The sequence below is a fragment of the Peromyscus eremicus genome, chromosome 9, assembly GCF_949786415.1.
Source record: "Peromyscus eremicus chromosome 9, PerEre_H2_v1, whole genome shotgun sequence".
NCBI classification, from domain to species: Eukaryota; Metazoa; Chordata; class Mammalia; order Rodentia; family Cricetidae; genus Peromyscus; species Peromyscus eremicus.
In genome coordinates, this window is record NC_081425.1 from 82,830,292 (window position 1) to 82,856,858 (window position 26,567).

General features: G+C 54.3%; 1 protein-coding gene across 6 annotated transcripts in view; it reads left to right on the forward strand.

Moving 5' to 3' along the window:
• Positions 1 to 26,567, forward strand: part of Zmiz1 (zinc finger MIZ-type containing 1) — a 158,611-nt gene that overhangs the window by 95,021 nt on the left and 37,023 nt on the right. The window contains exon 1 of one of the 6 annotated variants that reach the window (XM_059273884.1): positions 1,521 to 1,620. The exons of 4 other annotated variants lie outside the window; for them this stretch is intronic. The gene's annotated coding sequence lies outside the window, so the exon portion shown is untranslated. Of the gene's footprint in view, positions 1 to 1,520; positions 1,621 to 20,167; positions 20,291 to 26,567 lie in introns of those variants that run through there. One more of the 6 variants, XM_059273883.1, reaches the window with a different exon arrangement.

Genomic DNA, 26,567 nt, shown 5'->3' on the forward strand with positions numbered 1-26,567 from the left:
GGTAGAGCCCTCGGAGGAGGAAGGGGAGCTGACCTCTTTTAGGCGGGGCAGCGAATGAGTTTCCAGGGGTGCCTGAGGGGCAAAGTGGGAGGGGCAAGCGTCTGCGGAAAGCCTGGAGCCCTTGCTACTGACTGGCTGGAAGGAAGAGGCCGCGGCCGCCACAGGATGCTGTGTCAGGAAGGCGGCTGCTCCGGGAGCGGGGGCGGGGCTGTGCACAGCAGCCGCCCCCGGCTTCCCTCCCGCCGCCAGCTGCCCGGCACAGGAACTCCCCGAAGTCGGGGAGCCAGAGCTTATGTGCGCCAGTTTCACCCTACCCTGAGTCCCGCCTTCGGGGAATCCCAGGGGCGACAGGGACCCCTGTGCCAGGGGAGTTAAATGCCAAGCTGCAGACCTGCTCCGCCCCTACTAACCCGTTCAGAAAACCCTTTAAACCCAGGTTGCAACTGGATGTCCCCAGCCTGCCCCGCCCCTTCCCCTGGCAGAGGCCACCCGGGCCCCGCCGCGGACCCTCATTAGCATGACCACTTGGGAAGATTCTCCGGCGGGGGCGGGAGGCACCCGAAGTCATCCACCGCCAGCGCCTTCCCGGAGGCCCCCTCGGGCGACAGCGCTCCAGGAGCCCTACTCGCACAAGTGTTGCTTCCAATTAATTGCGAAGGCGGGGGAGGGAGAGGGGCCCGGTCGCCGCCCCCGCCCGGAGGCTGGAGCGCCACTCGTCGGGTCGTGCGTTCGCTCAGGCGGCGGCGTGCACCAGCACCACCCCTGCGTGCAAGTTTGAAATGTGAGCTGCCTCCGATCCCCAGTCACTAGCGCTCCCTCGCAGTGAAGTGGCTGGGCCGGCGGGCTGCGCACGCGAGTGAGTGCGGGCTGTGAGGGGCGGGGGTGCGGGCGCGAGGCTCGCGGGGCGGGGAGGGCTCCCCCGAGACGCCAAGGCAGGGCCGCTCGCCTTTCATCGTCCTCCCGCGCTCCTCCTCCTCCTCCTCCCTCCCCTCCCCCCCACCCCCGCCGCGGCGCGCCCGGCTTCCCCCGAGCCCCCGGCCCCACGCGGCGGCACGCAGGCTGGGTGGTCACGCCTGCGGGGTCCAGGAGCGCGGCGCAGCGCGGCGGGCCGTGGGAAGTTTCTCCTGCGCGCCCCGTGCGCCCCCGCCCCCCGCGCGCCCCCGGTCCCCATCCCCGTCCCCGGAGGGCTGTCGCTTGCGCCCGGGCGCGCGGCTGGCTGCCTCCTCGGCGGCGGCGGCCCCATTAGCGGAGCCTCCGCCTGTGATTGGCTTCGCCCGGGAAGCTGGAGACGGGCGATGAATAATTGATGTGTGCGGTGCGGTAGCCGGACAGCGGCGGCGGTGGCGGGCGGCAGCGAGCGGGAGCGCGAGAGCCGGAGCGCCCTCGGAGCGGGCAGCGCGCAGCGAGCGGGCGCCGGAGCCACCCGGGGGCCCCCGCGCGGCCGCCGCCGCCGCCGCCCCGGCGCGGAGCGGGGATGCAGGCGGCGCCCGCTGCCTGCTCGCAGCCTTTGTTCGGCGCCGGCTGATCCCTGCCCGGAGTAGCTCACTGCGGTCGCTGCCGCGGGCCGGGCTCCAGCCTCCCGGGGCGCCAGGGCGGGACCGCGGACTGTGCAACTTCTAGGTGAGTGTGGGGCTGGAGGGGTTGGCGCGGGGCGCCCGCGGGCCGGGCCCCGGCTCCCTTCGGGAGCGGGGGTGAGTGTGCGTGCATGTGTGTGTGTGTGTGACAGAGGAGAGCCGGTGCATTGTGGGTAGCACCGTGTGCTGCATGGTGTCAGCCTGAGGCTTGGCCGTGAGAGTGGCTTCAGCGTGCACAAGGCCCATTTTGTGCACCCACAGAGGAGACCTTGGTTCCTCCTCTGGATGAGAGGGTAGGTGGGGGACCAGAAAGTGTGCTCCCCACGCCTCTGTCCTAAAGGTGAAGTGTTGGTTCTTCAGCAGACATTTTACAAGGCTCCATCCCTGGTAGGTTCCCTTTACAAAAATAAGAATTAGTCCAGAAGCCTTTGGTGGAGGCAGTGGCTAGCGATTTTAACTTAGAGCTACTCCTTTGTCAGAATGAATCCTTGATGCTGAAGACAGCCAGGGGCTCCCATCGCTGTAGAGCTCCCTTCCCAGAAGTGATGGGTGCACAGCAGACTTCTGACAAGTGTTTGCTGGAAAGATTGCTGCTGCTGCTGCTGCTGCTGGTGGTGGTGGTGGTGGTGGTGGTGGTGGTGGTGGTGGTGGTGGTGGTGGTGGTGGTGGTAGAGGAGGCGGAGGAGGACCAGTCTGCACTAGAGGCCCAGGAGGGACCTGTCTGTGGTGGGTAGGGGTGGCTGGCATCAGGCCGTGAAGATCTTCTACAAGACCTTGCAGAGAGGTTTCTCAGAACACTGCAGGGGCTGAGAAGCAGCTGCCAGAGGTCCCTAGCATATGGCGTTAGTGTTGGTGCCCGGGACACAGATAAGTCCCAGTTCCTAGTTCGCCTGGAAGCCAGCAGCAGTAAGATTAGGAGGGCAGACGGTATTCCTTAGATGGACTTCAGAAGAGCATCGGATCTTACAGTGAGGCCACGGTGCCCTGCCCTTGACCATCAGGCTTAACTGCCAATGGGCCTGGACATAGCAGGTGGTTCTTCTGAGAGGGAGGTTTTGTGAGGCAGATGCCAGAGTGTTGGTACCAGTGTTTCTCAACAGCCTATCCTTGAGAGTGAGCCAGAAATCAGGCCAAGGATTGAACAAGGCCATGTCACCAGGAAACCTGGATGGTGTGGAGAGAGACTTCTCCATTTCAGAGGCTCTGGATCCAGATGTGCAGTGTATTGAGATTTAAGGTCTATATGGCTTATAGTAAGTCTGTGCCTCCTTTTTTTTTTATATCTTAACCAGGCAGTGACTACCCTGTAAGTAGCTGGAATCAAGTCCCTTCGGGGCTATTTTTACCCCAAACTTCCTTAGTGAGAAACCACCAAACGGCAAAGCTTTGGTGAGAATCTGAGTCTGTACCGGAAGCAACCGCCTGCACAGAGTTTGAGGCCTGCTTCCTAATGCTGCTTGCTCTTGCTCTCCCATGCACAGCCTCCCTCAGCCATGAGCGCTTCCCCCCACAGCCCCATGCACGCCAGAAAAAGTCCCATATCAGCTATGGGAAAATAATGTGCCCAGCCCAGCCCAGCAGGGAGTGGAGGAAACCCCCGCATGGCTTCTGCTGGAGCAATGCCTTGACTCTGTGATGAAGCTTCTTAAAGTCAAGAACCATGGGTCCCTTGCACCCCACTGCCCACCACAATGCTTGGCAATGAGTAGATGGAGACTCAGTGACTGCTGAGCGATTGTATGAATGTGCAGAGCCCACAGCAGGATCCAAAGAGCACTTCCAGATCTCTGTCTGCATGGGTTGAGCACCTACTGAACACCCAGCCGCACTCAGATCCTAGGAGGTCTAAGATGAGTCACTAGGCTGAGCTTAGGTGCTCAGACGGAGAGCCCTGGGAGTAGTTAACCAGAGTCCTGCCTCAGGTCTTCCTGCGTGGCCTTTGCTAGGTCACCCTCATGAGGGATGGCTGCTGAGCTCAGTGGAAAAACTACCATCCGATATGGTGGCCGTGCTAGCCACATATGGCTGCTTATACGTTTAAACTGGTTTAAGACTAAAAGTAGTATTTGCTTAATTCTGTTTTCCTCCTGGGTGTTCTATAGGCATGTGTCACCAAGCCCAGTCTGAGTTGTCACCAGTACTTAACTCGGTGTTTCGTGCACACCAGACAGGCGCCATATCAAATGGGCTAGCTCGAGTCATTTTCTTATTGGGTCTGGCTTCACTTCAGATGCTCAGTAGCCACACAGGCGAGTGGCCACTTTACTGGACAGCTTGGATTATAAAACGGCTTTCTAGTGGCAGAAAGTTCCAGTGGACAGCTCTGGGTGGGGACTTCGAAAACTTCAGATGAGCCCACCTTGTGACAAGTCAGTGCAAGCCTGGTTAGATAGACCTTTCCATGTTCTTAACATTTTGAGTCATCGAGGCCCCTGTGGGGGGCAGGCGTAGGCTAGTCAGTGCTCCCAATTCACACTGGGGTTAAATTTTGCTGGAGGGTGTGAGCCCCCCGGTAGACAGCACTCTGCTGTGTAAGAGAGGTCAGCCAGGGGGCACGGATGGGCAGCCGTCCCAGGAGCATCCTCAGACCTCCCTGAGGACTGTCATGGTGCCGGCAAGGCGTCAGGCTCTGTGAAGTCATCTATCAATCAGGCAGTCCTCGGAACAGGCGGTTCTGAGCTGGCAGAGCTGGAAGGAGAAGGAAAGGTACCCTGAGCCCGGGAGGTGTTTACCTTGCTGGATGTGGCTTTGGTCCCTCAGGAGAGGCCAACTCCTCCACAAGGGAAGGGACTCATCACTGGGCAAGTAGCCCAGCTGCTTGGAGACGCCCCAGAGAAAGAAGGAAAGAAGTGTCCCAGAGGGAGAGGGAGGTCTGGACAGCTAGCAAATGGGCCAGCATGCCCCTTGCTCTCCTCCACCCGGGGCCTACTACCCCTGGTATCACAGCATACCCACTGGGCTATGCTTGCCCTGGCACTCCCCAGAAGCCTCAGCTGCCTGGGAAACTCTCCAGGGCCTTCCAACAGCAGCCACCTCCCAGGGGAGCATGCTCAGGGAAAAACAAGGCCCCCACCCTCCAAGCACATCCAGCTTCCCAGGGAACTCCTGAGCAGTACCTCTAGGCTGGGAAGGACAGACAGCAGCCACTGCCCAGGGACAAGGGACCAAGGTCACAGCAGGGCAGACCTGGGATGGAGTAAGGGTCCTCCCTTACCTGGTCTTCTATGGGTCACTCACTGAGAGCTGGAAGCTATCAGCTAAGCTGAGTCCTGATGCTTGCTTGCTTGCACCAGTCAGGCAAACTTGGTGGCCGGCAGCCTTGTCCCAGTGTCCTGAGCCTCCCACCTGCCAGCACTAGGTATTTCTGCCTCCTCAGGCCCTGGACTAGCTGAAGGGGTGGCTTTCTGCACACCTTAAGGGAGTCTTCCAGATCCATCTAGGGGAATATGAAGGATGAGAGGGGCTTTGTTTGCACTCTCGGGTTGCAGCTCTATTAACAAGACCCCTACAGGCTGCCACAGTGCCCCCTTTCTTCAGAGTCTCACTGGATGTGGACCCCTCCGAGGGGATTCGTGGAGCCAAGCCCCGCCTGTCAGCAGTTAGGTGTGGATCCCGGAACTGGGCTTATCCGCCCATGGTCACCCAGGCAGTTCTCACAGTAGCCCAACTGTGGCCCTGACTTCTACCAGAAGCCCACTCTGGGCTTCTCTAGAGCCATCTGGAAGCCTGCTAATCCTGTGTGTTTTCTACAGACCTGCCTGGGGTGGGGGGGCTGAGGGGGGCCGGAGGGACTAGCCTATAGCAACAGCCAGTGCTGCCTGTATTTGGTGCATGAAGAACTGGGAGTGGGGGGTGGGAGGCTTTTTCCAGGACAGCCCTGCCTCTGAGCCTGGGGCCCCTCCATGATTGCTTTCTGCTGGATGAGCTCCCCACATACTTCAGACGCTGTTCAGGATAACACAGTTCCTCAGGCCCAGCCTTCCAATAATAGTATCTGTAGTGTGGTGCCCACATTAGTGTGTGACCTTTGACAAATCACCTTGGGGTGGGGGTGGGGGTGGGGGTGGGGCTGAGGGTTCTGGTAGGACTGCTCTGTCATGTCAGTGCGCTGGAGCTGTGGAAGGGAGGAGGAAATGGTGACTTTGGGACTGGATCGGTCTTAAGTTTCCCAGAAGTGAGTGAGTGGGATAGTAAATGTCATGTGGGTGAGCGTAGCCTGAGGTGTGGCGCTTGAGGAGAAAAGAGGTGGGTGGACCAGAGCCTCTGGTGGAGGCTAGGTGGTTCGTTGCTGAAGCTCTCAGCCAGAGCACGGGGTTCTCCCAGTGCCGTGGGGAGCCAGAGGGCCCTGGAAGTGCAGTTTCCAGAAGCAAGGGTGCTGCTGAGCTGCAGGCCAGAAGAGAGTTTGCTTGGAAGAGGGGAGGTTAGCACATCTTGCAGTGGGAATGCCCTTGATTCTGCTGACAAAGTGAAAGCAAGCCCTCTCTGGTCACGGGGCTCCTGTTTTGCAGTTGTCATGGGGGGAAGGGGGGGGGGTCAAAAGCAGCACTCTGCCTCCCACAGAGCTTTGGGAACTTGCTGGAACTTGTCCAGATCTCTCCAGGCAGCTCTCTGCACTCTGGGGGTGTAGGGGGAGAGAATATAGGTCCTGTTTGTAGACATGCCGCCAGCCCCCTGTGGGTTCCAGGCAGGTCTGGGAAGTTCTAATGCAGTGAGAGCATTTCCTGGTGGTTGGGACTGCAGGGGATAGGTAAAGGAGAGCACTCCCAGGGCTTTGCACACCCTTTGTGGCCCAGGCAGTGATCCCTAGGGTCAGAGCCTGAGACACCTCATGATTTATAGGACCTCGTCTGTCTCCAGTGCCTGTCATCTGATTAGTGGAATCACAGTGTACAGAGAACATTCTGTAACTTCGGCTTCCATCCCTACTTATCCTTGGGAGGATTTTGAAAAATGGGAGGGGCATCTTTCAAAGAGGAAGGAAGCAGCCCCTAGGGCCTGCCTGGTTTTCTTTCTTTCTACCTCCCTTTCTTCCTTTTCCCTCCCTTTCCTTCCTTTAATTCCTTCCTTGTTCCTTCTCTTCCTCTCTCCCCCCTCTCCCCCCCACACACTCCTTCATTCCTTTTTCTTCTCTTCCAATGCTGGAAGTTGAACCCATGGCCTCGCCTCACAAGCTGAGCTGCTGCAGTTGGCTTCTGTGTATTGGTAATTGACACATAGTAAGTAAAGGGCCGGATCCCGGATCCCCGGGATACAGAGTAACACTTGACACCTACCCTGCAAAGATCAGGCCAGAGCTGGAATCCTCTTTCATCTCCTCAGCTCTGCTGGGTCTAGGCCCAGCTCAAATGCCACCACCCAGGAAGCTACCTCTGGCCCCCAGCACACACAGCGGCATGCAGCACGGGCAGCTGAGAAGAGCAGTGGAATACAGCCCAACTCAAAACTCTACTTACTGGAAACATTCCGAGAGATTTTGGTTAATTTTTTCTTTTGAGTGTGCGATTCGATTATACAGTTTTCAAGTGAAAGCTTTCTAATGACAGTGTTGTGTCAGAGTGTCAAAAGGTTAGACATGCCAGCCTGTGATCACATCCCCACGGGGTGTCACCTTGCTTGACTGCCAGGGGAGACAAGTTATGCGTGAGGGATGTCAATGCTGGGTGCCTCGTAAATGTGTTACATGACCAGCCCAGGGCACAGGCTGGTGATAACAGAAATGGTCGTCAGGGCAATAAATGAGAGGTCTGAAACCCTGCAGAGGCAAGGGGATTGCCATGAGTTTGATGTTAGTCTAGGTACAAGGCCCTGTCTAAAAACAAAACAAAAGAAAATGAGTAGACTCACTGTGTACAGAGCACATAGGCGCATATACTTGGGTCCTTGACCTGAGCTCGGGGTGCCAAGATAACTATGTGGTATACAATGTGAGGAGTCTTTGGCTTTCTTGGGGTCCTTGCCTGCCAAGATTTATTACACAACTCCACGTAGTTATCAGTAGCTAACTGTGCTTATTTAATTGTGGTTTGTTGTATTGTTGTTGTTTATTTGGGTATTATTTTTCTGAGACAGTATCTTACTTTCTAGCCCAGGCTGGCCTCAGGCTTGAGCCACCATGCCCAGCACATGTACTTATTTAAATGTACTTGTTAAAATTAGATAATTTTTGAGTTTCCAGTTCCTCAGTCTCACTATATGAAGTTCTTGGTAGGCACCATACTAAATGGTGTGGCCACAACTCAGAAAGGCAGGAAGTTCTTTTGGGCACTGTGATGCCTATGAGTCACCGAAGGCTCTTGAAGATGTCTATGAGGTCTGTGGGAGGTAGGGTCTGCAGGGAGCCTCATACTCACAAGATAGAGCCGGCCTGCCCCACCACCCTGCCGAGCACAAGTCTTTTAGAACAGGGTCACCCAGGGTATTCCCAAGCCATGTTGAAAAGTAATTATGAAACCCACATCTGTAGTTTCCTGGGTGACTTTGGGTAAGTCACTTAACATCAAGCTTATTTTCTGATCAATAAAACAGCTGTGCAGCCTGCCTGGCAGGTTGCAGAGGGGTCATGGGGCTGTGGACCACTTAGCTCTGTGTCTGGAATATAGTAGCTGCCCAGTAAATGACAGCATGACTCAAATCAGCTGTTCCCACACCTGAAAATGGAGTTCTTTCTCGACCTGCCTTGCCCACACAGCCTTCTCTGGAACTCAGTTTCCTGTTGTATTCTGCGAGCAGAGTCTTGCCTGTGCCTTGTAGAAGTGCCCATCCCTTCCTTCTGAATGGCCACCATTCCTGGACAGGCTGAAATGGTGTGGGAGAGAGTGACAGTATTCTGGTCGTCTCACGTCCTGGTGTAAAGCCACAGGGCTGACTGACACTGTTGACTGGCTCGGCCTGGGAAGCCCCAGCTCACGTCCCAGCTGTGGAGGAAGTACGTAAGTGCTGGCAGCCACTTTCATTTCCTTCCTGAGGCCTGAGCTGGGAGTCTGTACCTTGGGCTCCTAAGGTCCTCTGGCGCTTTGCACACCAGCATCCATCTGAGATCTGTTTGTGGCCCGTCAAGATCTGGAAGCCCCTGGATATCTAGGCAGCAGAAGGTCTGTAAGCCAAGCCGCGTGGAGGCGACTCTTGTTACTCTGTACCACTAAAGAGGGTGGGCTTTTTTGAGTGGGAACCTGGTCAGTCCTGAGGAACCATTGGCTGTCCTTCCAGCTTTGTAACAGGTCTCTGTATTTGTACAGGGCCTGCTCCTCTTGGGGTACGTCATCCTGGTCCCCACAGGAGGCTTCTTAGCCGCACGCTGCACTCACCGCCTAGCCACACACCCTCTGCTGTCCCACTCTGAGATGATTGCTTTGGTTAGCACCACCATGAACAGTGCCTGAATTCCCATGTGGCATTCCCAACCTTCCATTTAACCTGAGAAACCTGGGTGCCTTGCTTGCCGGGGGGTCCCCCAGGCCTTCACCCTGAGCTCAGGGCTTCCTTGGTGTTTGCATACGAAAGGTTTGTGGCTTCACGGCAGGGAGTTGAGGACAGTTTGGGCATGTGTGCTCTTTATTTCCCAGCCGTCATTCTCCAGTGTTCGCAGACAGTCCCAGGGATGCCCCTGCAGAAGTCAGCACCGACACATAAAACCCCTGCTCAACCCACGGGGCTGCACGCACCCATGACCACCCTAGTGACCGGGGAGGTACCTAGGGGCAGAAGAGGCTCCCAGAGGTCATCAGGATGTAGGAAGGAGCAAGGGCCCTTCCACTTGCCTCCCTTTTGGGCACAGCATAGGACCTGTCTCCTTCCCGGTCCTGCTAACACCCAACGGCCCAGTGGGCAGCTGGCAGACGGCTTCGGGTACAGAGGAAACACCACTGTAGGGTCCCTCCTGCCCACCCACCTGACCTCGAATCAAGACTCAACCAGGGCCAAGCTGATCAGGGGCTGGTAATCCCCTCAGCTTTTTGTGCTGGGCTCTGTCCAGAAAGGTCTTCAGTGACCTAGGTAAAACCCCTCTTCTCCAGTGGCAACCCCTAGAGCTTCTCGGGGGGCTTCTTCCCAGTTTGGGGGGTCTCCCACCTACAGGAGTGCCCCCACGAACTCTGACCTAGTTGGAACCCAGCCCCTATAGAGGCCTGCTCAGGCCAGCTTTCCTCAACACCCCCCCTGGTTCTGGGTCCTGTTATCTGAAACTTTGCTGTCCCCCCCCATTCAGATGACCTGGAGCTTGAGAACGGTGACAGCCTGCCCTCAGCTGCGCCCCACCCCCCCAGTAAAGTGTAACCCACCATCGCGTCTCCCACGTTCTTCTGGGGACCCTGGATGCATGCCCGTTCTGTCGTGCTTATGCTGATACAGACCTGTGACCCCACCACCAGGCACTCTGCCTGCTACTAGCGTTCAGTAACCCCTGGGTTTGTGCAGGAACCATGAACTTCAAGTTCACGTTTGTGTGTTCAGCATCTGGGTGGGTGAAATGCAAGCAAATATGTTTTTGAATGTGTGAATGAACAAAGAAGAGGTTCTGGGTGGGGCCTTTGCCCTCTTGAGAGTTTCAAGTCCCCCAGTGGGACTGGAAGGCACGTGCTGCGCAGGGCAGCATATATATATAGATATATAGATATATCTATATATATATCTGGGGTAAAGTGGATAGGCCTGTTGCAAGGGGCGTGTGCCAGAGAAGAGATATAAAAGATGGGTTGTTTGCAAGTGTTACATGGGTTTCCGTGTGTGTGTGTGTGTGTGTGTGTGTGTGTGTGTGTGTGACTGTGTGTGTCCATATAGACAAGTTAAGGACCTCTCCGTGTTGAATCATTGTTAGATGAGCCTATGGGGTGGTGTTCTTGTGGGTTGTACACACTTGTATGTGACTAGCCAGTGTGCCTGGCACAAAGGAATCAGTGTGTAGATGTTAGTGGATACCATGGTGTTGGACTAGAGGGATGAGCCCCGGCTGCCCCTTTCCCTGCGGTAACAAGCCCTGAGCCTCAAGGCAGGCCTGCCGCTCCAGTGGAGTATTTCTAAGGGTACTGTTCCCCAGCAGCAGCATTCAGAACAGTATCAGGGAGCCTAGGAAGCTAGCAGGCCGCCAGGAATAGAAAGGCTGAGGTAGCCCACCTCATCCTTGGAATCTGACTGCACTGTGATCCTCTCAGGAAGCCTTAGGAAAAGGTACCCTGTGGCTTCTCCAGCTGTGTCTTGGCGTCCACAGTTTCCTTTCTGTCTCCAGCAGCAAGAAGATACTGTGCATGTCAGCAGAGACACCTGAGCAGAGATACTTAGCAGAGCGCCTGGGCATCCAGCAGAAGGAGCTAACCTCTCAGGGCCTCCATTTTCCCCATCTGAAAAACGCCTGTCAGTTCCTCTTCCTGCTTAGCACCAGAATTAAAGGACCCTGGGAAGGCTGTTCTCTGAGCCCTCAAAGTCAGGTCCCTCTGGTCATGGCCATCTGGGTAGGCCTGAGGTAGAGGGTCTCCACAGTAGTTCAGAGTCTCAGGACACAAGGAGAGACAACATCCATGTGACCTTATCTTACACCTGACTCAAGCTTCAGATTGCAGGTTGAGGTCAGAGGTCATTGGCTACCTCCAAACCTTCAGTGATGAGTTGTCATAGTAGATGTTTCTAGAGCTCTTCAGAGTTCAGAAGGAACTTTCCTGTCCATGTTGCCGTCTCTCAACAGCAAAGGAAGTACTCTCATGGACTAATGGGGCATGTGGAGCCAGGGAGTGTGGAATGTTAGGTAGAGCTGCGTATAGCTCTCTAGCTCTCTCTCTTCACATACTGAGTCTTCTACACCAGCAGCAGACCCTTGCAAGCCCTGGCACCTCTCCCCAGAAGTGCCTCCAAGAACTGGAAATCCAGACAACAGAATTTTCACTGGGGTCTGGGACTTGGTTAGGAGCCACTGTACTCAGGGGAGAATGACCCCAAAAGGTGATACTCATGACATTGTAGCCAACATGGCCCATGCAACACACACATGTGCACACACACACACACACACCATTTACACACAGCCAAGCACATGCTCCTTTCACACACAACTGCACCCCAACCTCCAAAGAAAACAAAACAAAAAAAAGATACATTGCTTCCCCCACACACACCTTGGGTTTTGCCTCTCCATTTAGAAAACTTAATTGTAGCTTCAATTCTTGTTTTTAAACTGATTTTGTTTTGAATGTTAAGTAACTATGGCTTGACATACTTCAGAAAACAAAGTCTCTGGGGAAGAAGTAGCCTTTTTGCTTACGATGGAGCTTAGAAGTTCAATGAAGAATGTTCATTCTACTTCTGGGGTTTTCTGGAATGCTCGGCCATGCCCTGCTGTGCTCTGAAAGGCAGCCAGAAACATGCACACGTACACACACACACACACACACACACACACACACAGAGGCTCAGCATGGTACAGGATAGATGGGGTGGCTGGGGAAAGACTTAAGTGGGGGCAAACTCAGGGTCTGAACCCCAAGAGAGTCTGAAGGGCTTTGGGGATGGCCCTCTCCAAGAATGGGCTGAAATAGTTGCTCGCAATAAATTTAAGTGAAAGTAAATAAGAGCTGGGATATAGCTCACTGGTAGAGCACTTATGCCCAACATGCTCAGGTTTGCCCATATACCGCCCATACACAAACTCAGATTTATTGTTCATGATCTCAGGGGCCCAGCTGCCTTTGTTATGACGATCCAGGACACAGAAGTAGAGCCTAGCACTTGGGCTGTGAGGAAAGCCACAGAATGAGACCAGGATGGCCTTGAGCCAGGCTGCCACTGGTAGGGCAGCTGGTGAAAGCCTGCTTCTTTCCACCTAGGAACTTCGTGAGGTTCACTTCTGAGCCAAGGAGAAGCAGCCTGCTGCTGTTACCCAAAGTTAACTTGAACTAGGGCCACACCTAGAACCAGGTCTAGGGGTATTCAGAATGATGATGGTTGGTGCCGTGGGGGTCTAGTGGGTAAGGAAGACCCCTCAGAGAAGGCTTGATGGCTTTGGAACCTAGCGTGCCTCCCTATCCCAGTTTACAGCCCAGGGTCCCATGGTCTCATCCATTCTTGCTTGCGAGGAAGGGTGTGCATTTATAAAACCACATGCCTTGCAGCCAAGCTCAGCCTGCAACATCCAGGTTTGCTGGAGCTGTACTTGACAGCTGGAGCCTGCTCATGCCCTGCAGGGTTGTTGGCCTCCAGCCTAGCTTGATTCCATCCTTCTGTGCCCCCAAGGTGTCTACCACAGCCTTAGAAGGCGTTGCCCCCTACCCCAACCCCCATCCGGCCCAGGTCTATTCTCTGTGGCCTCTGGGAGGTTCAGGTTTCTACCCACCAGGTGGGCAGCTCCCCTTCTTCCCCCAAACAGCAGCTCAGCTCACAACACTGCCCTGTTCCTGCCACCTGGGCCCCCAGGTGCCATCTGCCACCTTGTTTCAGACAGCAGGTAGGCGATCTCAGGGCAAGTGTAAGAAGAAAGCATGTAGGCCTAGGATAGAGAAGGTGAGAGGTTCTCAGCTGAGGGTAGCCATTAGCCCACCTGCTACCGGGCATCTGCATTGTCCTCAGCCTCTCTGTAGGGCTCATAAATGCAGGCATGGGGATGGATGGAACAAAGAGTCCCCCAGTGGATCCCCATCTTCACCTCTTACTGTATGACTGTGGGGTCCCTCTGGACATCTCTGTGTAGATCTAAGTCTCAGATCAGTTCTCAAACTGGTCAGCAGGGGCTCCCCGCATGTTCCCCTGTTACCTTCCTGGGCCTTCTGCCTATCTCTGCCTGGGCTTCTGAGACGAGGGTGTCTTTGAACCACCTTCCCCTGCATTGGACTGCTCCACTTCATTTCATCTTCCCCGGGCTCCAACTCAGAAGTAAACCCTCCCTCCCCACCCCTGCACTTCTTGGATTTAACAAGCCTGCTGGAAAACAATAGTGATTTCCGCATCGATCATAAACAGAAGTGATTACCATACAATTATGGCCTGAACCATCAGCCTGGATGCAATCACAGAGCTGTGTTGTAAATCGGAAGACAATTGCCTGCAGAATTACCCCCAAATTGGTTTAAGTGGCAACAAAGGAGTGTTGGCATTTTGGGGAGGGGTGAGAGAATTCTGTTGGTCCTGTTAGCAGAGGGTCTCCACTGGGGTGCTCCCTGGTGGCTTCTTGGAAATTAAGTATAGGGGGAGCTACCTGTCATTTTTTTTTCCACACCCAATTTCCCCCCTTCAATTAGTGCTGTGCTGGCACAATTAGACTTGTAGACTTGTTTACACTAATGTGTGAGTGGCTGAGTATTCCTTGAACCTGGCCGGTGTAAAGACGTGATCCGTGTGGAAGGGGGTGTTCTGGGGGCCTAATGATCTGTAGCCCTTTCTCACGGCAGGCACCCTTCTCCCCTGTGGCTTGTCCAGCTCAGCTCCTCTCTCTTCTGACCTGCCCTTTCTATATCCTTCCCTCCCTATCTCCTCGCCCAGTGGTGGACTCTGTCCAGGCCTTTCCCACATCCCATCTAGGGCAGCCATCCTGAGGTGTGGTTTGCAGGCCGCCTCAGTAGTTAAAGCCTGTTCCTCCTGTCAGTGCTTTGTGAGAAGTCTCTGACTGTGAGATGCCTTTAGGTCTAAGTATGGACTGTTATTAATCTTAGCTGTGTGTGTGTGTGTGTGTGTGTGTGTGTGTGTATACTTTTAATCTCCACTGTGTGTGTCTGTGTCTAAATCTGGACTGTTAATCTTCAGCTCTGTGTGTGTGTGTGTGTGTGTGGTGTGTGTGTGTGTGTGTACCGCTAATCTCCAGCTGTGTATGTGTCTCTGTGTGTGTCTGTATGTGTACTGTTAATATCCGACTGTGTGTATTATGTTTGTATTGTTAATCTCCAGCTATGTGTGTCTGTCTCTGTGTCCGTACTGTTAATCTTCAGCTGTGTGTGTATGTGTTGTTAATCTCCAATTGTGTGTGTATATCTGGGTGTGTGTGTGCACGCACACACTCTCTCTAGGATATCAGACTGCATTGAAGCTCCCAGGAACCAAGAGCAGCCTGCCTGTGATTGGTAGACCCAGGTTGTGCCAGGTGCAGCCAAGTCCACCCTGGTAATGTCCGCTTGGTACATCTTGTCTAATCTTCACAGGAAGGGTCAAGCGTACTTGGGACTGTGCCCTGGTGTAGGATTCTCAAAGCTGTCAGATGAGGTGGGTTGATCCAGGCCATACGGTCCACCTGAGTGAGGAGTGGGGTCGTCAGACTGACATTCTATATAGCTAGTTGTCATCCCTTCAGACCTGCTGGGGGCAGGCAGTGGTGCCTGACCTGCCCATGACCTCAGACAGTTCTCAGTAGTGAATATACACTTGCTCTTTCATATCAGTCTGCCATCCCCAGTTTTATGAAAGAATAGTGGCCTTCTCCAGGTGCAGCCTGAGGGTCAGAGTCTTGCCCACACTTCCTAGCAGCCCGCGGGTCCTTGTTGACCAAAGCTGCTTTGAGCCCCACTGCCGGACATCAGAGCTGGGCTCACTGGTACCTGAGAAGCCAGAGGCAACATGTTCTCCATGAGTTCTTGCAGAGCCTCAGGATGGTGTCCCTTCTGGACTTTGTACAACTAAATATGGTGGTAGCTTCTCCATCTCTATCCTGAACTCCAAGGACTTGGCCTGCGGGGCTAGAGCATCCTGGGGGTGGAGAGGGGCAGTCGCCACCTGCTTTGCTGTGGCATCAAAAGGCCGACTGTGTGGCCTCTAGTCCTGCTGACTGTCTCCTGGAAGGCCAGGTGTCCAGTCAGTGGGAAGATGGGGCTCAAAGCCACAGAGACCTGCACTTGGACTGAGGTGCCACCCCCACATGGTTAGATTTGTGCCGTCTTTACCTCTAAACCCCAGCTTTCTGTTCTTTAAGTAGGGAAGCCTCCCACTGTGCTGGCTTATATGACCCAGGAGTGAGTGTGCCTGGTCTAGGCTCTTAGGATAATGAATGGTCATCTTTGGCCTGAGGTCCCATCCCGAAGGGAGGGATCCAGGCTTTGTGAGCATTTGTCCTGGGACACGTTCTGCACTGGGCATGCTCAGGATTGGGTTTGTTCTTCACAGTAGCTGCTGGGTCTACGCTAAGCAACCGAAGACAGGGACCCCAGGTGGCCATTGACACTTGAATTCAGTGAATTAAACTTAAATGAGACTTAAGCTCAGCTCTACCTCTATTTGGTTGTAGGCAGCACAGAAAGATCTAGAACATCCCTACCTTCGGGAAAATCCCATGGCAGGGCTGTGCTATGTTATTGAACCGTTGCCCAAGTATGACACTGAGGAGGACAAGGTGGTGGCATGCCATAGGCAGTCTCAGCTAGAGCCAGGCTGGGACACAGGCAGGTCTGCTGGCTGCACCCTGCCTTTTGATCAGCATAGACTCTTCCCCTGCCATGAAGCGGCAGTGGGCTCCCTGAAGGCAAAGCCTGCATTTCCTTCCTGGGGAACTTGAAGCAAGTAGGTTTTGAACCACTGTCGAATGAATGAATGAGTAAACATCACCCGGATGCAAGTTTGGGATAAACTTGACTCCCCTCCTGACGGAATTAACGTGGGGCGGGTAGAGCCAGCCGCTGAGGAGTGATGGATGGCCCCTTTCTCAAGATAAATGTGGCAGTCAAGGTAATCGGATTGTGTGTGACGGTCTAATTTGTAGGCGAGGGTAGGAAGCGCCCAGCCATGCCTCGCCCCAGCCACCCATATTAGTTTAATCAAATGCCCGGTATCTAAATGGCTGGGCCCAAGTGATGGATGGTGTGAGCTTTGTTAAATGCTGTTGCCCTGTCGAGCCAGACTCCCCAAAGCCCCACCAGGCTCCTGAGCTCTAATTTGTTTCTTCTTGCTTGGTTATCTCTGCATGGAGCAGGGAAGTGGGACCTGGGCTCTGTCTGTCTTCAAGTCATGGATTTTCATAGAGGCTGAAATGGAGGCTTAGAAGTAGCTGACATGGAGTCCACTTCCACCTTTTCTCAGAAGCCTTCCTGAGTCATTGTACAGTCTTGGGGAACCATGCCCTTCAACCTGGGCTCCAATCTTCTGTCTCAAGACTCTCCCCTTTTACTTCAGCCAACTGGCCTTTCCCCTTCCTTCCTGCCTTCCTCTCCTCCCTCCCTCTCTCCCTCCCTTCTTTCATTCTTTCTGTCTGTCTGCCTGTCTTTCTTTCTGTCTTTCTTTCTTTGTTTTTAAAGACTTATTTATTTATTATATACACAGAAGAGGGCACCAGATCTCGTTACAGATGGTTGTGAGCCACCATGTGGGTGCTGGGAATTGAACTCAGGACCTCTGGAAGAGCAGTTGGTGCTCTTAACCTCTGAGCCATCTCTTCAGCCCAAGATTTATTTATTATTATGTATACAGTGTTCTGCCTGCATGTCAGAAGAGGGCACCAGATCTCGTTACAGATGGTTGGGAGCCACCATGTGGGTGCTGGGAATTGAACTCAGGTCCTCTGCAAGAACAGCCAGTGCTCTTAACTGCTGAGCCATCTCTCCAGCCCCTTCCTTCCTTCCTTCCTTCCTTCCTTCCTTCCTTCCTTCCTTCCTTCCTTCCTTCCTTCCTTCTTTAGCTAGCTGTCTTGGAACTCACCATATAGACCAGGCTGTCTTAGAAGTCATGAAGACCACCTGCCTCTCCCTCCTGAGTGCTGTAATAAAAGTGTACACCACCACACTCAGGTTCCTTTTCACTTTCTTTTTTTTGTTTTTCGAGACAAGGTTTCTCTGTGCAACAGCTCTGGCTGTCCTGGGACTCACTCTGTAGACCAGGTTGGCCTCGAACTCACTGAGATCCGCCTGCCTCTGCCTCCCGAACGCTGGGATTAAAGGCATGCGCCACCACCACCCAGCTCTTTTCACTTTCTTAATGGGGTATTTCAGTGATGGTTTTTCTCCATCCTGGATGACAATTGCTCAGTTTTCCATTAGTGCAAGGAACCTTTCCTGAGAGTCTTCCTCTTTCAACATCTAGACAGTGTATTGTGTACACACACACACACACACACACACACACACACACACACACCATACATACACTCTGTGGTCTGTGGTGTGAGGTAGGAATTACAGTGGAGTCCTAAGGCTGGGTCCTTGAAAGAGACAAGGTATAGGGCATAGAAGACCCTCTGGGAATTGACAATGTATTTGGTCTGAAGTCCCCATTCTTGAAAGGGATTCCTCCAGATGGCAGAAAGATCTCCTTCCTCCCTTGACGCACACTTGGCTGCCAGCGGCAGTGTTGGTCACCCAGTCACTACCGGGGTGGTGGTGGAAGCCACAGTCCAGGTGGGGACTGGAGAGTCGGCTAAGAAGATTTTTTTTTTTAAGTAGCAGGTAACCAGAGCTCAGCAGAGCAATGAAACAAGGTTGGCAGGCAGTGAGCCCAGCGGCTGGGGGGGAAGCCCTGGCTCAGGAGGTGCCAGTGGTGAAGGAGCACCCCAAGATGAATGTCTGAATGAGGCTGAAAAGTTTTGCTGTGAGTCCACGATAGAAAAACCCTGCAAGAAAAACTAAAGGCTCCAGCAGCAGTGGTCCCCGGATGAGAGGAAATGGGGCGGGGGGGGGGGGGATGCCAAATGACAACTGTTTCCACTACTCTCACTGTATGCATGTGTAGCCTCTTCAGAAAGAGAACAGGGAGGTGGATCCGGTATTGGGAGAACTGTGGCGTCTCGAGTCTGCTCCCTCTTGCTGCCTCTGTGCGTATCTCTTCTCTAAGGAGCATGTTTTTATGACATTGTAAATGCAATGCCGTTTTTCTCCTTCCAAGAGGATAGATTCCCCTGTCCTTTGCTCTTGCTGGTTGTCCTTCGGCAAGTCCCTCAAGGTCTCTGGGGGCCAGGAGAAGAGACACAGTGGTCACTGGTTCCCAGGACTGTCAGGACAAGGGAGAAAAGGGATGTGCTGGTTTCTGTCTAGCATATGCTGAGGACACACGTGCCTGTATGACCTGGCTCTTTTAAGGTCAGAGAAAGAAACCAGTCTCATCCTCAGATTCTCCCTGGGTTCGGGTTCCCAGGATAGTCCCAACTGTGAAGTCTGACTCCCTAAGAGTAGCTGGACTTGCTCCAGCCTGCTGACCACCATCCATGACCCTGTGGCCTTGCCGGGTTGCCAGTTGTCTGGCCAGACCAGCCCCTCAGGCCTGAAGCGTGCCCTGCTGATGCCGCTCAGCTTGGCCAGCTGGCTGACCAGCCCCAGCCGCTCCTGCCACAGTGTTTGTGTCTCTCTTTCGCCTCAAGCTCTGTTAATTTTTCATGGCCTCCATCAGAGGCAGAAGGCAAAAGCTGTTTCCTGCAGGGAGAGAGCAGGCGCTGGAGAGGCGGAGGGAGCGTTGTGTGGTGATTAAACACTGCAGAGGTCTAAACAAATGGCAGTTGCCTCCTCCAGAGGCTCTGGAAGAGAAACCAGGAGCCGGGACTGCACAGCAGATGGCCCAGGCGGCTGTCTTGGGTCTGCCCTCCCCCATCAAGTCCTGCCTTACCTGGGGCTGCTCCTGAGATCCCACGGCTGACCCAGCCCTTACGGCTACCCTAGGACACTAGCCACAAGGCCCAGACTACTCAGTGCCACTCAACCAGTCCACCAGCTGGTGACTGTGGCACCGAGAGCGGCTGGGGACAGACCCAAGGTTCCCAGACAGAGCAGCTTCAATCAGACCACTCAGGCAGGGTCACCGGAATAGGACCTGACCTGGATCAAATTCTTCTCCTGTAGCTCTGTCGTGCCTCTAGAACACCTGTGTGGACAGAAAGGTCACTTGCAGGTGAGGCAGGTGCATACCCCACCTGGGCCTTGTTCCAAACTCTGTGGTAACGCCAGGGCTCCACCCACTCCTGTCTGTAGCCTAGGATTTTTTTTCTCTGAGAGTCCAAGGTCAAACCTCTGCAGTCTAGAATGGAGAGGTTAACAGCGACCCAAGAGAACATTGCCAAGCTCACAGCACTAGCCCTGAGAGCTCCTGAACATTCTTCAGTGAAAGGGAGAAAAGAGCCTCTCGAGTCTGTTCCTGAAGCATCTGAGGGGACATTTCACACTGCCAGGCTCTGATCTCAGCCACGCCTTTGGCTGGGCAGTGCTTCTCAGTGTGAGACCGGACAACATTGGCATCACCATAACCTGGTGGAACTGTAGATTCTTCAGGTCTGTCCCACTGAATCAGAGACCCCACAGCGAGTGGAGTCCAGCACTTGTCACCAGTGCTGTGACCTTCCAGATGATTCTAAGGATTAGACGAGAAGAATGTCTGGCCTGGAGATCCAGAAGGTCCAGTCCTGCTTTGGTACTTCCCTGTCCAGGACAGAGTTACAAACTGGTGTGTTACACACTGAGCAACTGAGTAGCCAGTATGGGTATCAATAGAATTACTTCCACTGCAGCAAGATGTCTGGATATTTAAAGAAGCCCACAGAGAATTATATCAGGTTTGAACAAAAAACCTCTTTGCCTGCCCCACCCTCCAGCATGCCATGCAAAGAGTGTCTTTTGGGTTTGCTTCAGATGGCGTCCATCTAAAACCAAGGGTGCCTGTGACTAAACAAGTGTTGGCATTCTGGAATATGTTCCGGAATGTTTCTCTAGGGTGCAAAAGGGACCCCTGTGGTTTAGAACGAAGAGCCAGTGGCATAAAGAGCTGGATCTGGTATTTTCCTGCAGCAGACTAGCTACCTGCCAACCTTGATGGGCACCTGGAGAGGAGGCTGTCACAGGCAGACACAGGTTGTTCTCCAGTCCCAGCAGTTACGTCAGACTTTATCAGAAATGGCGTGGAATAGCCAATCAGGGAGGGCGTAGAAATGACCCAGCTCCTGTTTGATGTGTAGGAAGGCAGCCCCAGCCGCCGCGTAGTTCTGGGCGGAGAACCCACTTGAAGACTGGGCAGGAAGGAGCTTCTAACCACCCCTGCTTACCATGTTTAGAGCCCCTGGACTGTAAGGCCTCCTAAAGAAGAAAAAAGAGCGTCTGTGCTGTCCCAGAGCTGAATCCTTAGCCCGGAGTTGGAGGAAGGAGGCCCCTTCCATGTTTTTTCACCAGGATCCTAAAAGTCTAAAACTTAACCAGTCGGGAGCTAGGAAAGCAAGGAATGGGTGGTGAGGGGAAGGGTCCGAGGCCTAAAGGCAGAGGGTAGTGCAGGGTCTGGCTGTCAGATGTTCCCTGAGTCAGCCCAAACCCAGTAGTGGAGGGTGTGGGTTGCCCTGTGAAGTACTACCACCTTGTTCTCGCCTGCCTCTGTCACCATGCCCCACGCCCCTTGAGTTTGGGGAACTGCCTGGATTGTTCCTTTGTAGAAACAAGTTTGCTGTGGGGTGATCACTTCCCCAAGGCTGAGTCACCCCAGATGGCCTCCATGTTGGCGTCACGAGCTCTGCCATTTGAGGGTTCCTAGGGTGGTCACTGGCTGCTGGCTTCCCCAGGGTTGACACAGTGTCCAGCCAGGCTGCTCAGCACACAAATGTGTGACCTGTTGTCATCCAGCTACTGGTGTGTTGAGCACTGGGATTCTGCTGAGCACTGGGGTTCTGTGCTATCTAAGGAAGGACTGGGACTCGATCCAGCCTGTTATACCTGAGTCTCACTGAGATGTCTCAGAGGAGATTAGGGGAAAATAGATCCCTTCATGGATCCCCCACCACCACCTCCCCAGTTCCCTGAGGTCGAGCAGAGGGTAGTGCTGGTTAGCCTGCATGAGAAAGCACGTGCGGTAAGGAAAATGGATCTTGAGGCTGTACCTGCTGGAATGAGGCCACCTACTGCTCCTACTGCTCCAGACCCGAGAAAGTGGGGCTCCTTTCTTACCTTACAGACCCAGGCCGGTGTGAGGAGAGTCTCTTGGCCTCCTAAGCCAACTGACTTCATCCCTTTCGACCTTCATTGCTACCCCAGGGCCCCAGGGCCGTCCTTGGCTTGTTCAGGCACTCCTTAGGGCCAGAAGGTATCGCAGGGGGCAGGAGGGGACCTCAGTAGCCATTCGGGACTATTGATGTGTCCTTGAGCACCAAGGAGATCTGCCCTGGTGGAACCCATGTCCTCCCAGGATGTAGAGAGCAGGCATAATGTAACCTGGCCTGTCTGCTACGGCCATAGACGCAAGGTTCTAAAAGAAAGACCTCGTCCGGGTTCTCTCCCCTCGGCTGCACACATGGTTGGTTGGTTGGTTGGTTGGTTGGTTGTGGTACTAGCTCCAGGCATGTTAGGCAGATGTTCCACCCCTGAACTATACTATCCCCAGGATTGCATTGTTGTTGTTATTGTTCTGTTCTTGAGATAAGGTCTCCCTGTGTAACCCTGGCTGTCCTGGAATCTGCTAGGTACTCCAGGCTGGCCTTGAACTCAGAGAAATTAGCCTGCCTTTCCCAGTGCCTCCTGAGTGTCAGGACTAAAGGCCTGGCCTGTTCTCTTTCTTGTTTTACTTTTTACATTTATGTGTGTGTGTGTGTGTGGAGATCACAGGACAGCTTGTGGGGGCCATTTCTCTCCTTCCACCTTGTGGGTCCTGGGATTCAAACTCAAGTCGCTAGGCTTGGCACCAAGCCCCCTTACCCACTGAGCCTTCTCACTGGTCTGCCATTGCTCTCGATGCTCTTTCCTGCTATAGTGGTCTGCAGCCCCTAGCCAGCAAATGTCCGTCCCTACAGCCTAATATGACAAAGGTCACAACCTGCCACACACTAAGCTGTGGCCTGACTCAGGCTCCTGACTTCTGGATAAGAGCTGTAGCTGTCCGCCCACAGGAGGAGCTAGCTGTGGGAGGACTGATGAGCCAGTCCTTCAAGGGGGAAGTCTCCAGAGGTGGCTCCCTGCCAGTTCCCAACCCAAAGCAGCAGCTTGCTGGCCAGCATCCCAGCCCAAGCCCATCCTCGGGTCCACAACACTCTGAGAGGACACTTTGCAGAGGTGGGACCGTCTTAAGGGTAGGACACTTGCTTCCTGATGAAAACACACTCTTGACTTGGCACTGGAGTGTCTTAGCATCTGAGTCTGAATTGGACCGGCTAGCCCTCTGGGTTACCCACTGCTCATTAGAGCAGTGGGCGGGGCACTCCTCAGACTAGGCGTTTTTTCTGAGGCCCAACTCAACTGCAATCTCCTTGAGTCCCCTCTTACTCAGCCTGGACAGCCTCTGCAGGGCAAGGAACAGTCAAACCGGTTTGGGAATCAGCCTTGAAGGCTCCAAGGTCCCCTAGAGTTCAGTTCCCAGGGTGTGTTCACACGCCTTGAGACACCGGCTTCTGCCGACCATAGAGCCCTTGGGAAGAGGGGGTGGGAGTGAGCAAGCGTATTCTGGAGGCTGGGGTGGGGGTGGGGGGAGTGGCCTGAAGCTACTCTAGGCTGGGCCAGACCACGGGATCATTAAGTCCACACCTTCCCAGCCTGAGGAGCTGACAGGAAACTGACGTGCATATCTCAGGCAGGCTGCACACCAGACCTGGCCAGTCCTTGCCTGTGGGACCTAAGCTCCTGTAAGAAGGAGGTAGTCAATGGAAGTGTTCCCAGCCAGTGTGCCAACAGGCAGCCTCCCCTGGTTTTGCCCTTCTTCTTACCACACAGTGATGGTGATGGCAGAGCAGGGAACAGAGGGTGAGAATGATCTGGGAAAACCAAAAGCTGTTGAAGCTTAGGCCAACACCCTACCGGGAAAGGCAACACAACAGTATGGCGGTGCCTAAGGAGAGCCTCCTCCCCAGAAGACCAGGGGCTGTTGTCCGAACCACCAAAGTCCAGCACCCTGTGACCGTGGAGAAGTCCTGACCCTTTGCCACCGCTGCAGAGTACTTCCCACCCACCCACATGCCCTCCTAGACTCTTCGGTGGAGCTTAGAAAGGGCAAAAGCTGCTCATGGCCACACCGGAAGTTGGTCTCGAACTCGGCTCCGATGAGAAACTGGGATGGTAGTGCTTCCGTGTCTCCCGGTGACAGGTCAGCTCTCAGATATGATGTCACAGCCCAGGGACATAAAAGGGAAGTCCTGTGCACCAATGGACAGCCACTGTCCTGTGGAGTCATCATGTTTGAATCCACCAACCCCCATTCTCTTCCGCCAGCACAGCGTTGTCTTGGGCAGCCCTTGAGGCATGGGATGTGAGGCTAAGGGTGCCAAACAGCCGGGAAGCGGGAGGAAGCGCTGACTCTGTGCCATCATGTCCCTGGGCAGATCTTCACCATTCCCAGCAGGGTGAGCAAGGTCAAAATGGCCACCCGTCCGATAGACCGACGCTCCTGTCGAACCCTAAGGCTGCATTACCGTGTCAGTGACTCAGAGCAACCTGGCCCAGTCTAAGACTAGGATCTCCTCTCGTGGTCACGTGCTTCCTTTGTGGGTTCCTCCTAGGGCAGGGAATGGGGCCATTTCTCCATTTCTGGGGCACCCAGCAGAGGAGGATTCCAGAGGCCAGCAGAAAACGGCCTGTCAGTCCCATGGCACGTAGGCAGAGCCACAGTTCCGTGGACATTTCTGTTCTCCAGGATACAGGTCCAGTGGCCTGACAGGACTGGAAACAGAGCCATGAGAGCCAAGCCCTGGCTCCTGTCACCTTCCCACCTCCTTCAGGGCACAGTTGGGTGAATCTGAGGACCTTCCCAAGCTGGTTCGTGTGGAGAGGGTGGCTGTGAAGTCTGCCCTAGCGCTCCTGTTCTCAGTGCTGCTGCTGAGGGTGGGCCTCGACAGGCTGGCCCCTGGCGCTTTGGACACAGGAGCTGAGGCAGGAGTAGACCATTGTTAAGGTGGTTGGGGGAGGGGTGGACTTGCAGAGAGACACTGGATGTGGACACCGCTGAGTGCCGGAGATGGCACTACCCACCCCAGGGAACAGCAAGCATAAAGGTGCCAAGTGGGCAATTTTTTAGCATTTATGTGCATTTGTGTGAGTCTCCTAGAGTTTGGGAAAGACGGACCACAAGGGACCAGGTCCATTCTCCATTTGTCAGGTGTCTCAGCATCGGAAAGCCTGCAGAGGAGGGCGGCAGGGAGCGCCAGTCAGACAATTCAGCCTGCAGGATGCTCTGCCTGCTAGCGTGGTATCTGCATTTGTCTGTGAGCTTGTTCAATGTTCGTCTCAGGAGGGAGGGGACTTAGTGCTTCTCATATGAGCTTCCTAAGTTACATCGATCTATTGTCTTGGGGCTCCTCAGACCAGGCTATCTATCTATCTATCTATCTATCTATCCATCCATCCATCCATCCATCCATCCATTGGTGTTTTGCCTGCATGTATTTCTATGTGAGGGTATCAAACCCCCTGGAACTGGAGTTTCAGACAGTAGTGAGCTGCCATATGAATGTTGGAAATTGAACCCGGGTCCTCTAGAAGAGCAGCCAGTGCTCTTAGCCTCTGAGCCATCTCTAGCCCTGAACAAAAGGACTTCTTACTGTGTATCCCTGGTGAGTTCTAGAGTATTCAGCATAAGTAGGAGGCTCCCAGAGGCCTCTGTCGTGGGACCAGGACCTTGTGCTTGTTAGATGGAAGAGGAGAATGTGAGAATATGACCTGGCCCCATCTAGAGGGGTAGGAGGTTGTCTTTCTTCTCGTGGTTACCCCATGGGAGATGTACAGACACACCACGAGCACTAGTACCAGCTCATGAGCAGATGAAGGTGGCAGCTGTCCCCAAGTCACCTACACTGTTGTTTCTGTAAGCTGCCTACGTGTAGTCTCATTACCCTGTGGCTGTGTGTATCGTGAAATGTGTCAGTGAACTCTGCAGTGGGTTTTATGTGGTTGACGGTGCCGTGGAGATTGGGTTGCGTTCAGGGGCCTTGCAGTTGCGCTGTAGCCTGGGTCTCAGACGGAGTACTTGATGACTGACCATCTCCCATACTCTCATGTCCTGAGCTATTTCTGTCTGTGACTCACCGCAACCTGTTAGTCATGTGTTAGCTGCGTAGTTCTTACTCAGTGCTACACTGAGAACCGGGACTGTGGAAGTGAGCCCCTCTAATCCCGTGTCTAGCCCCTGGAGATCACGACTCACGGTCCCATCTGCTTCCATTGGGCTTAGCCTGACTACCCAGAGCAGGGTGGGCTGGTGACAGGCAGGTTGGGAGACAGACACGTGGTGGGGAGTCCTGTTGGAATTCGTCCCTGAGCTTGGAGGAGGCAGGGTACAAAAAGAACAGGCTGCTGAGACAGTCAGCTCATCGTGACCACTTGATTGCACAGGGCAATGGGACACATTCTCCTCCTGGGACTGGAGCGGACATGTTGGTAGGAGCTCTGCTGCCTCTGACTCAACAGGAAGTGCCCTAGCTCATCCTGCTGCTGTGTCATGGTCCCCTGTGCACCTCAAATGCATGACTAAGATATTTATTGGAATAATGACCCTTCCTAGGGTATGATGTGTGGAAGAGGAGTCTCCTGTGTCTTGCAGGCCTCTTGCTGGCCATTTCAGAGTCCTTGCTGGGTGCCCCAGGTCCCAGAACCCACCCCTCCTCTCCCAGCTGCCCCGCACACACATACACAACCCTCCTCTCCCCAGCCGCCTGGTAGCCATGGAGCTGCTTTGTGCTCCTCAGAATGCCTTTGTTTCGCCCTGCATTCCCTGGTGGCAGCGTGTTGGATAAGGGTTCTGTTTGGTTCTGAGCTCCAGGTCTCGGACCACCTCCAGACTGCCTCTCAGGCCCAGCTCCTCCCTGCATCTGGTCCTTTCCAGTTCTTAGATCTTACAGGCACTGAGCAACATCCCAGGCCTGTGTCCGTCCCTCCCTGCCTGGCTGCCCAGGGACCTGTTTCCCTGTGACGTCCGGTTTCTAGCTCCATTGCAAGCTCAAGCCCAACCCCAGCCTGGTGAGGGACAGCCTCTCCTGTGCCCCTGTTCGCCTACTCTCCTAGATGCTGGAACCCAGCCTCTGATCCCTCTACCCCAGCTGGATCCCATCATCATTGGCTCCCAAAGCCTGATCTCTGAAGCGCCACCCCATACCAGAGGTGTCCAGGCAGTTCCCAAATTAGAGCCTTGCTGCTTCTCTTTTCTTTGCCCTAAAGGACATTGTGGTGGCAC